The following is a 9,615-nucleotide window of genomic DNA, read 5'->3' on the forward strand; positions in this document are numbered from 1 at the left end:
CCCGTATTTGGGCGTATCACGTGATTCCTTGAGTTCTTCTATTTTTGTATCTACACCTGTGGGTGAATATATTATTGTGGATCGTGTGTATCTGTCGTGTTTAATTGTTATCAGTGGTTTTGAGAGCAGAGCTGGTTTATTATTGCTCAGTATGGTGGATTTCGATATTATTTTGGGTATGGACTGGTTGTCGCCCTATCACGCTATTCTTGATTGTTACGCCAAGACGGTAACGTTGGCTATGCCATGTCTACCGCGGCTAGAGTGAAGAGGTACCTCAGATCATATTCCTAGCATGGTTGTTTCATTTCTTAAAGCTCAACGAATGGTTGAGAAGGGGTGTGATGCGTATCTGGCCTATGTGAGAGATGTTAGTATTGATACTCCTACTGTGGCTTTAGTTCCAGTAGTGATGGATTTTCCTGATGTATTTCCAGCGGATTTTCTGGGTATGCCGCCCGACAGGGATGTTGACTTTGGCATTGATTTGTTACCGGGCACTCAGCCCATTTCTATTCCACCATACCGTATGGCCCCAGCAGAGTTGAAAGAATTAAAAGAACAGTGTTTCTTCATAAGGGTTTCATTCGGCCCAGTATATCTCCTTGGGGTGCTCCTGTCTTATTTGTAAGGAAGAAGGATGGTTCTATGCGGATATGTATTGATTACCGCCAGCTGAACAGGGTTACCGTGAAGAACAGGTATCCATTGCCACGTATTGATGACCTATTTGATAAGCTTCAGGGTGGCAGAGTATTCTCTAAGATCGGCTTACATTCAGGCTATCATCAATTGAAGAATCGGGAGCCAGATATCCCGAAGACTGCTTTCAGGACTCGGTACGGTCATTATGAGTTCCTTGTGATGTCTTTCGGGCTGACCAACGCCCCAGCAACATTTATGCACTTAATGAATAGTGTATTTTAGCCCTATTTTAATTCCTTCGTCATTGTATTTATTGACGATATTCTGGTGTATTCCCGGAGTCGGGAAGATCATGAACAACACCTGAGGACTGTGCTTCAGATTTTGAGAGAAAGGAAGTTATATGCAAAATTTTCAAAGTGTGAATTCTGGCTTGATTCAGTGGGATTTTTGGGTCATATAGTTTCATGCGAGGGGATCAAGGTAGATCCGAAGAAGATTGAAGCAGCGCAGAATTGGTCCAAACCATCCTCAGTTACGGAAATCAGGAGTTTTCTTGGTTTGGCAGGGTATTATCGCCGATTTGTAAAGGGTTTCTCTTCTATTGCTGCATCTATGACCAAATTAACCCAGAAGGGTACTCCGTTCAGGTGGACCGAGGAATGTGAGGAGAGCTTTCAAAAGCTCAAGATAGCTTTGACTACAACCCCAGTATTAGTATTACCTACAAGTACAAGATCTTATACTGTGTATTGTGACGCGTCGCGTATTGGTCTCGGCGCAGTGTTCATGCAAGATGGTAGGGTGATTGCCTACTCGTCCAGACAGTTAAAGGTGCATGAAAAGAATTATCCTGTACATGACCTGGAGTTAGCAGCTATTGTTCATGCCTTAAAAATTTGGCGGCATTATTTGTACGGTGTCCATTGCGAGATCTACACCGATCACCGGAGTCTCCAACATCTGTTTAAACAGAAGGATCTTAATTTGCGGCAACGAAGATGGTTGGAGTTGCTTAAGTATTATGATATCACCATTCTCTATCATCCTTGGAAGGCCAATGTGGTAGCTGATGCCTTGAGTCGTAAGGTGGAGAGTTTGGGAAGCTTAGCATATTTACCGGTAGCAGAGAGGCCTTTAGCCTTGGATGTTCGAGCCTTGGCCAACCAGTTTGTTAGACTGGATATTTCCGAGCCGAGTCGAGTTTTGGCTTGCGTGGTTTCTCAATCTTCTCTTTATGATCATATCAGGGAACGTCAGTATGATGACCCCCATCTGCTTGTCCTTATGGACACAGTTCAGCACGGTGATGCCAAGGAAGTCACTATTGGAGATGACGGTGTACTACAGATACAGGGCAGGCTATGTATACCCAATGTAGATGGCTTGCGTGAGTTGATTCTCCAGGAAGCTCACAGTTCGCGGTACTCCATTCATCCGGGTGCTGCAAAGATGTATCAGGACTTGAGACAACACTATTGGTGGAGGCGGATGAAGAAAGGCATAGTGGAGTTTGTATCTCGGTGTCTAAATTGTCAACAGGTGAAATATGAGCATCAACGACTGGGTGGATTACTTCAGAAGTTAGAGATTCCAGAATGGAAATGGGAGCGGATCACTATGGATTTTGTTGTTGGGCTCCCACAGACTCAGCGGAAGTTTGATGCAGTTTGGGTGATTGTGGATAGGCTGACCAAATCAGCTCATTTCATTCATGTGATTACTACTTACTCTTCAGAGCAGCTGGCTCAGGTATATATTCGCGAGATTATCAGATTTCACGGTGTACCAGTATCTATCATCTCTGACCGGGGTACACAGTTTACCTCACAGTTTTGGAGGGCAGTACAGCGTGAGTTGGGTACTCGGGTAGAGTTGAGTACAACATTTCATCCTCAGACGGACGGGAAGTCCGAACGCATTTTTCAGATACTGGAGGATATGTTTCGTGCGTGTGTGATAGATTTTGGGGGTGCTTGGGATCAGTTCTTACCACTTGCGGAGTTTGCTTACAACAACAGTTACCAGTCAAGCATTCAGATGGCTCCGTATGAGGCCTTGTATGGTAAGCGGTGCCGGTCTCCAGTGGGTTGGTTCGCACCAGGCGAGGCTAGACTTTTGGGTATAGACTTGGTTCAGGATGCCTTGGAAAAGGTTAAGTTGATTCAGGATTGACTTCGTACAACCCAATCTAGACAGAAGAGTTATGCGGATCGGAAGGTTTGTGATGTTACATTCATGGTTGGTGAGCGGGTATTGCTCCGGGGTTCGCCTATGAAGGGGGTGATGAGGTTCGGTAAGAAGGGCAAGTTGAGCCCTAGGTATATTGGGCCTTTTGAGATTCTTGAGAGAGTTGGAGATGTGGCTTATAAACTTGCACTACCACCTAGTCTCTCTGCGGTTCATCCGGTATTCCATGTTTCCATGCTTCGAAAATATCACGGCGATCCGTCTCATGTGTTAGACTTCAGTTTGGTTCAGTTGGACAACGATCTAATTTATGTTGAGGAACCAGTGGCTATTTTGGATAGGGAGGTTCGAAAGCTGAGGTCAAAGAACATTGATTTCGTGAAGGTTCAGCGGAGGGGTCATCCGGTCGAGGAGGTGACTTGGGAGATCGAGCATGATACACGCAGCAGTTATCCACACTTATTCACCTGCTCAGGTACTTTTTCTAACTCCGTTCGAGGACGAACGTTTATTTTAGAGGTGGAGAATATGATGACCCAAAATGTCATCTTTAAATTTAATAATTAATTCTGCGTTCTAAGACCTCAAAAAGCACTATTTATCATTCCTCGACTGGAGTGCGCAGTCCGTAAAATTTTCTGGAAAGTTTTTATGTGAAAAATAGATTAAAATATGAATTAGAACTTTAAAACTCAATTGAGTTGACTTAGGTCAACATTTTGAGCAAACGGACTCGGATCAGTGTTTTGACAGTTCCGGTAGGACCGTATCATGAATTGGGACTTGGGCGTATACTCGGAATCAAATTCCGAGGTCCCTAGCCCGAGATATGGAATTTTGAAGAAAAATTAAAAGTTTAAATTCAAATAGCGACCGGATGTCGAATTATATGCAAATGACCCCGGGATAAAATTTTGATGATTCCAACAGCTCCGTATGGTGATTTTGGACTTAGGAGCGTGATCAGAATTTTATTTGGAAGTCCGTAGTGAAATTAGGCTTGAAATGGCTAAAATAAGAATTTAAAGTTTGGAAGTTTAACCGGAGAGTTGACTTTTTGATATCGGGGTCGGAATCCAGTTTTGAAAATTTTCACAATTCTGTTATGTCGTTTATGACTTGTGTGCAAAATTTGAGGTCAATCGGACTTGATTTGATTGGTTCCGACATCGAATATGGAAGTTGAAAATTCTTAATTTCATTAAGCTTGAATTGGGGTATGCTTCGTGGTTTTAGCGTTGTTTGATGTGATTTAGAGGTTCAACTAAGTTCGTATGATGTTTTAGGACTTGTTGGTATATTTGATTGAGGTCCTGAGGGCCTCGGGTGAGTTTCGGATGGTTAATGGATCAAAAGTTGGATTTAAAACAGCTGCTGCAATTTTTCATTTATGCTGGAAATTCTGGCCCAAAATCGAGGCCCAAAATTGAGCTCCTAAAAATTGAGCTCCCAAAAATCGAGCTCCCAAGATCGAGCTCCCGAGATCGAGCTCCCAAGATCGAGCTCCCGAGATCGAGCTCCCTGATCGGACTAGACAGATTTGTAAGTTATAAAAACATAGGCATTTGACCCATTTGCCATTTTTGACAAACTTGAGCTTGAACAGAGGCGACTTTTGACAGATTTTCAAGGAAAGATATTTGGGGTAAGTGATTCCAACTCGGATTTGGTCTATATACACAAATATATCATTATTTTCACCATTTAATTAGTATTTTGAGATTGAAATTTGGAAAATTTTAGAAAATCTCATAGAAACGAATTTTTGAGATTTCGGTATCGATTCGGAGTCGAATTTGAGTGAAACTGGTATGGTTGGACTCGTAATTGAATGAGTTATCGAATTTTGTGAGTTTTGCCCGATTCCGAGGCGTGGGCCCCACGAGCGATTTTTGAGCTAATTTCGGATTTTATTGAAAAATATAGTATTTTCTTATGAAATTGATTCCTATAATTTTTGTTGACTGTATCAAATTAATTATGACTATATACGAGTCGATCGGAGCCGAAAAATCGAGGAAAAAGCATAATACTTGGTTAAATTGGAGCAAGTCGAGGTAAGTGACTTGTCTAACCTTGTGTGGGGGATATTTTCCTTAGAATTAATATGAATGTGATTATTGAAATATGTTGAAAGTCGTGTACGCGAGGTGACGAGTATATACACGGGCTAAATATGAAAGATTATATTTTTAAATTGTGTAGATCATTGTTGCACATTTATTAAATTATTTTATCTTGTTATATTCTTCATCGTTTATCTAAGATATATACTTTAAATTTGTTTGACCTTTTCCTGCTAATTGTTTTACCTGTTTAATTGAAACTTGATTTCTTTTATACTGTGCATTATTTGAAGGTTGATTTTCGTTAAATTAAATATTATTAATATGAAGTATTTGATATTTTTAAATTTGATATTGAAGCAACGTATTAAAGGTTTTAAAATATTATTTTTCTGAATATTTTTTTAAAATTTTTGGCACTCATTGTGATGGAGCCGTGAGCTCTTTATTGTGGAAAATATTATTGTTGGATTATTTTGGCATGAGCCGTGAGCTTTTTATTATTGAAAAATATTGTTGTTGATTTATTTTTGAAAAAATTAAAATATTGGGCACTTGAGATGCAAATTGTGATATATTGTGATATTGATACGCATGCGGTGGTATAAGGTCTGGGTATTGAAACACATGCGGTGAGATAAGGGTGGCTTGATACGCGTGGCTAGTAGGGGTGACTACTAGAAGTCATGCGGTGCGACAAGGGTGGCTAAAACGCGGGAAGCTATTTCGGAAAAAATATTTTTCTTTAAATAAATTGTGAAGGCTCCCGCGGTGATATAAAGAAATGAGATATTGTGAATTTATTTATGATTTGGGACTACGAGGCGGTACCTCGGTAGTGCCCTTGTTTATATTGATTTATGGCCATAGTTGCCTTCGATTAATTGTTGTGATTTTCATAAAGTTGAAAGCAATTCTGTTATGATTTCACGAGATATTATTTGAAATTATTTGGTGTCATTAAATGTGATATACTATTTGATTAATTTCCATAGTCATTTTATCTTATTAAATTATTTAAACATTTTTTCATGTCATTATCTATTCTCCAGTAGGGCCTGACCTGACCTCGTCACTACTCTTCCGAGGTTAGGCTTGGCATTTACTGGGTACCGTTGTGGTGTACTCATACTGCGCTTTTGCACATCTTTTTGTGCAGATCCAGGTACATCTTACGAGTCTAGACGTCAGTGAGTTACCTGCGCACAGAGACTTCGAGGTATATCTGCCAGCATCCGCAGACTCCAGAGTCCCCTTCTATCATTTTATGTTGTTTTCTTATTTTTCTTTAGACCTTGATACATAGAAATATTGAGAATAAATTTTTAGAAGCTTGTGACTTATTTCTACCGGGTTCTGGGAGTTGTAATTATTTGAATTGTTGTTTATTTATTTCAGATATTTATGATTTTTTCGCATTGTTAGGCTTACCTAGTCTTAGAGACTAGGTTCCATCACGACCTCCTACGGAAGAAATTTGGGGTTGTGATAACTATTTAAAGGTTGTGACCTTTTGTCATGAATTTGATATCTCTCGACAAACATATTTTCTAATTTGGATTTGGGTGAAGCTATATTATTAGCTTGTTATTTATAAAATGAAACTCTTTATGAGTTGTGAAAAGATTATCTCCTTAATGGTCTGAAATTTACGAAAGTGCGGGGGTCGAGAATGTATTGCCACGGTTATGTAGCCTAATCATACTGGGAATAATGAGGAAAAATATTTATTAAAATTATTGTAATGAAGCCTTACAAAATTGAGATTTGTTGTGATAAAAAATTGTATTGAAAGATAAAAAATAAATTATATTTCTGGCTATGAAAATTTATCTTGTTTTGGGTCTCTTAGTAATTTGGGTGAATAAATCATTGAATTATGACCCATTTCCTACCAATTTGAGATTTATTTTGAAAGTTAAAGTTGCTTTTATGTTTAGAAAATTTTACTTTGGTACTTGACTATGGAATATACAAAAAGAAAATAAATTCTTATGTGTTGAAAGATGTTTCAAAAGTCACTTGTACAGAAGTCAAAGTTTTATTTCATTTGAGATGATTTTTTGCCTTACTTGAGAGATACTATGAGTTAGTATTTTGTATGTGAATTTTCCATTGTATTAGAAGGATGCAGTGATGATGTTGAATCTCTGATTTATATGAGAAAAGCTCAATAGTGATTGTGTGATCAGCTTTTGGTAGGTGCTGTGATATTAAAATTACCTGAAAGTGAGGTTGATTATGCAACATCTTGGTGAGTTAAACCGACAATAATTATGTCAATGAATTATGATTGCCAAGGCGCAATAACCATTATAAGAAAATAAATCTTTCAATGGGAAGAGTAGATACATTTTCTTAAGATATAATGTCATAAAGCAATTGCTTAGAGATGAGAATTTTTTATACATATTATGTGTAGTCAAAAAAGGATTTGGTCGATCCTTTGACTTATAAGTGAAACATCGAGGGGTTGAGACTTTTGCCAATTTGAGATATATCAACAATGATGGTAACCTAACCTATGTGATTGGAGACCCCATGAAGTAGGTTCATATGGGTAATAATAAATTATTAGTTGATAAAAAGTGCATTATTAAATTATGTCTCTTCCTTTGGTGTGTGTATATAGTGCAAGACTGCAAGGAATGTCAAGTTGAGTTATTAAACTCTTAATCCAATAATCCATAGCCTGTTGTAGGTGGTGCATTGTGTTGCAAAATGCACCTGATGGATGGACCTATATAAGTGTGGAGTGGGGCCGCTCCTATGAATTTTGTAGCAAAATTTCTAGAGCACTCATGAAAACCAGGCGCACGCATGGCCTATTAATGCAAAACTGCGATAATAACAACAATTGTGGAGTTGTAATATGATGAATAAGATCCCTTGCTTACAACGAGAAGTTTTGGTTCATATAAATTATCAACTTCATTAATTATTCTGTAATTTAAATTTTATTTTATCTATATCTGGTTCATAGTCTATAAGACACCAGATGAATTTTATTATACCCAGAACTCAGCAAATTATACTCTCTTTAATTTTTTATTTACTATTTATTTTCTATGTCCCTTTTGAGATATGTGGGGAATTGTTGTAAAAGTAGTGATATCTGAAAATGTAATGTCCATCTTGGTTTGAATTTTTTTTTCTCTTTGAAATATTATTTACATCTACCTATTAGTTAGTAAATTATTTTACATTTAATAGAGTCAAACTAGCCGTTACTAGCCATTACTAGCCGTTATGTAGACGTTTGAGCAACGCCTATATAAACATGGTATTTGAGAGCTAAAGACACACTTTTTAATATAACTTTCTGAATCATCTTTTTCTCATATATGTTGGGTTTCTTTCTTGAATTTTCTGCTAGTTTTGTTCCCAATTTTATAACCGGACGAGCTTGTTGAATCATGGGATATACGCCTAATTTTATTTATCACTGTGTGAGCGAAATATCCTTAAGGACAGTATCCTTGACACGCCTCAAGCTATCTTATATTCTCCCTAACCAATTTTTCCAATAAGTAATGATAATTGTGGTCTGTAATAATGATTGTAAAGTGGTGATTGGTGGCGATAGTGGTTGAGGAGGAGGTTTTCGATGGTGATTGTGCAATAATGGTCAGAGATGATAAATGTGTGTTGATAGTTGACAGTAGATATACAGTAGAAATCGTAGGTGATAAATGTATGGTTGTGGTAGAAGGCGGGGGCTAGTTATAGAAGTTGTTAGTAATGGTGACTAGTGATATAGATGTTTGGTGATAATGATTGACGGTAAAAGTTGTAAGATAAAAGCTAGTGATGGATATTTATAGTATTGATATGTAGTGTAGGTAGTGGATGGTGGTGGTTGATGACAATGACTGGCACAGACGCTAGCCGTAAATATGAATAGTGACAAGAGATTATGAAAGTGGCAAGTGGTGGATGTAGTTTGGCTATGGTAATGATTGATTAAGAATAAGTACAACCACAACAACAACAAAAAAAATAATAATAATAATAATAATAATAATAATAATAATAATAATAATAATAATAATAATAAAAGTCTTTACGTGAATGTCTTGATTAATTAAGACTCTAATCTGCATAATATGTGAATGATTAAAACTTAGTAAGAACTAATAAGTGGTAGTAAAAAAAGAAAAACAAATTCACTTAACATGCTTAGCTATGAATGTATTTGGTGAAATTCGGCCTTGCCACGTGGCATGGTAAAACGATCACACGTAGGGGGGGATGACCCAAAAGGTTATTTTTACCCTCCTCGATTTGCGTGCGCAGTCCGGACATATTTTAGGAAAGCTTTTATGTTGAAAACTAATGAAAATAAGAATTTTTGTCTTAAATATTAATTTTAGTTGGCTTCGGTCAATATTTTTGGTAAACGGGCCCGAATCTATATTTTGACGGTCTCGGTGGGTCTGTATCGAATTATGGGACATGGGCGTATGTCCGGAATCAAATTCGGAAGTCCCTAGCTCAAGTTATGAACTTTTGATGAAAATTAAAAGTCTGAAAATTAATTATTTCTAAGAATTGATTAATGTTTGGCATTGTGAGTACCGGGTCCGTATTTTTATTCCGGAGCGCGATACAAGCTCATTATGATATTTAAGACTTATTTGTGAAATTTGATGAGAAACATAGTTGATTTGACGTGATTCGGACGTCCAGTTGAGAAGATAGAAATTGTAAAATA

This window comes from Nicotiana tomentosiformis, chromosome 7 (assembly GCF_000390325.3).
Source record: "Nicotiana tomentosiformis chromosome 7, ASM39032v3, whole genome shotgun sequence".
NCBI classification, from domain to species: Eukaryota; Viridiplantae; Streptophyta; class Magnoliopsida; order Solanales; family Solanaceae; genus Nicotiana; species Nicotiana tomentosiformis.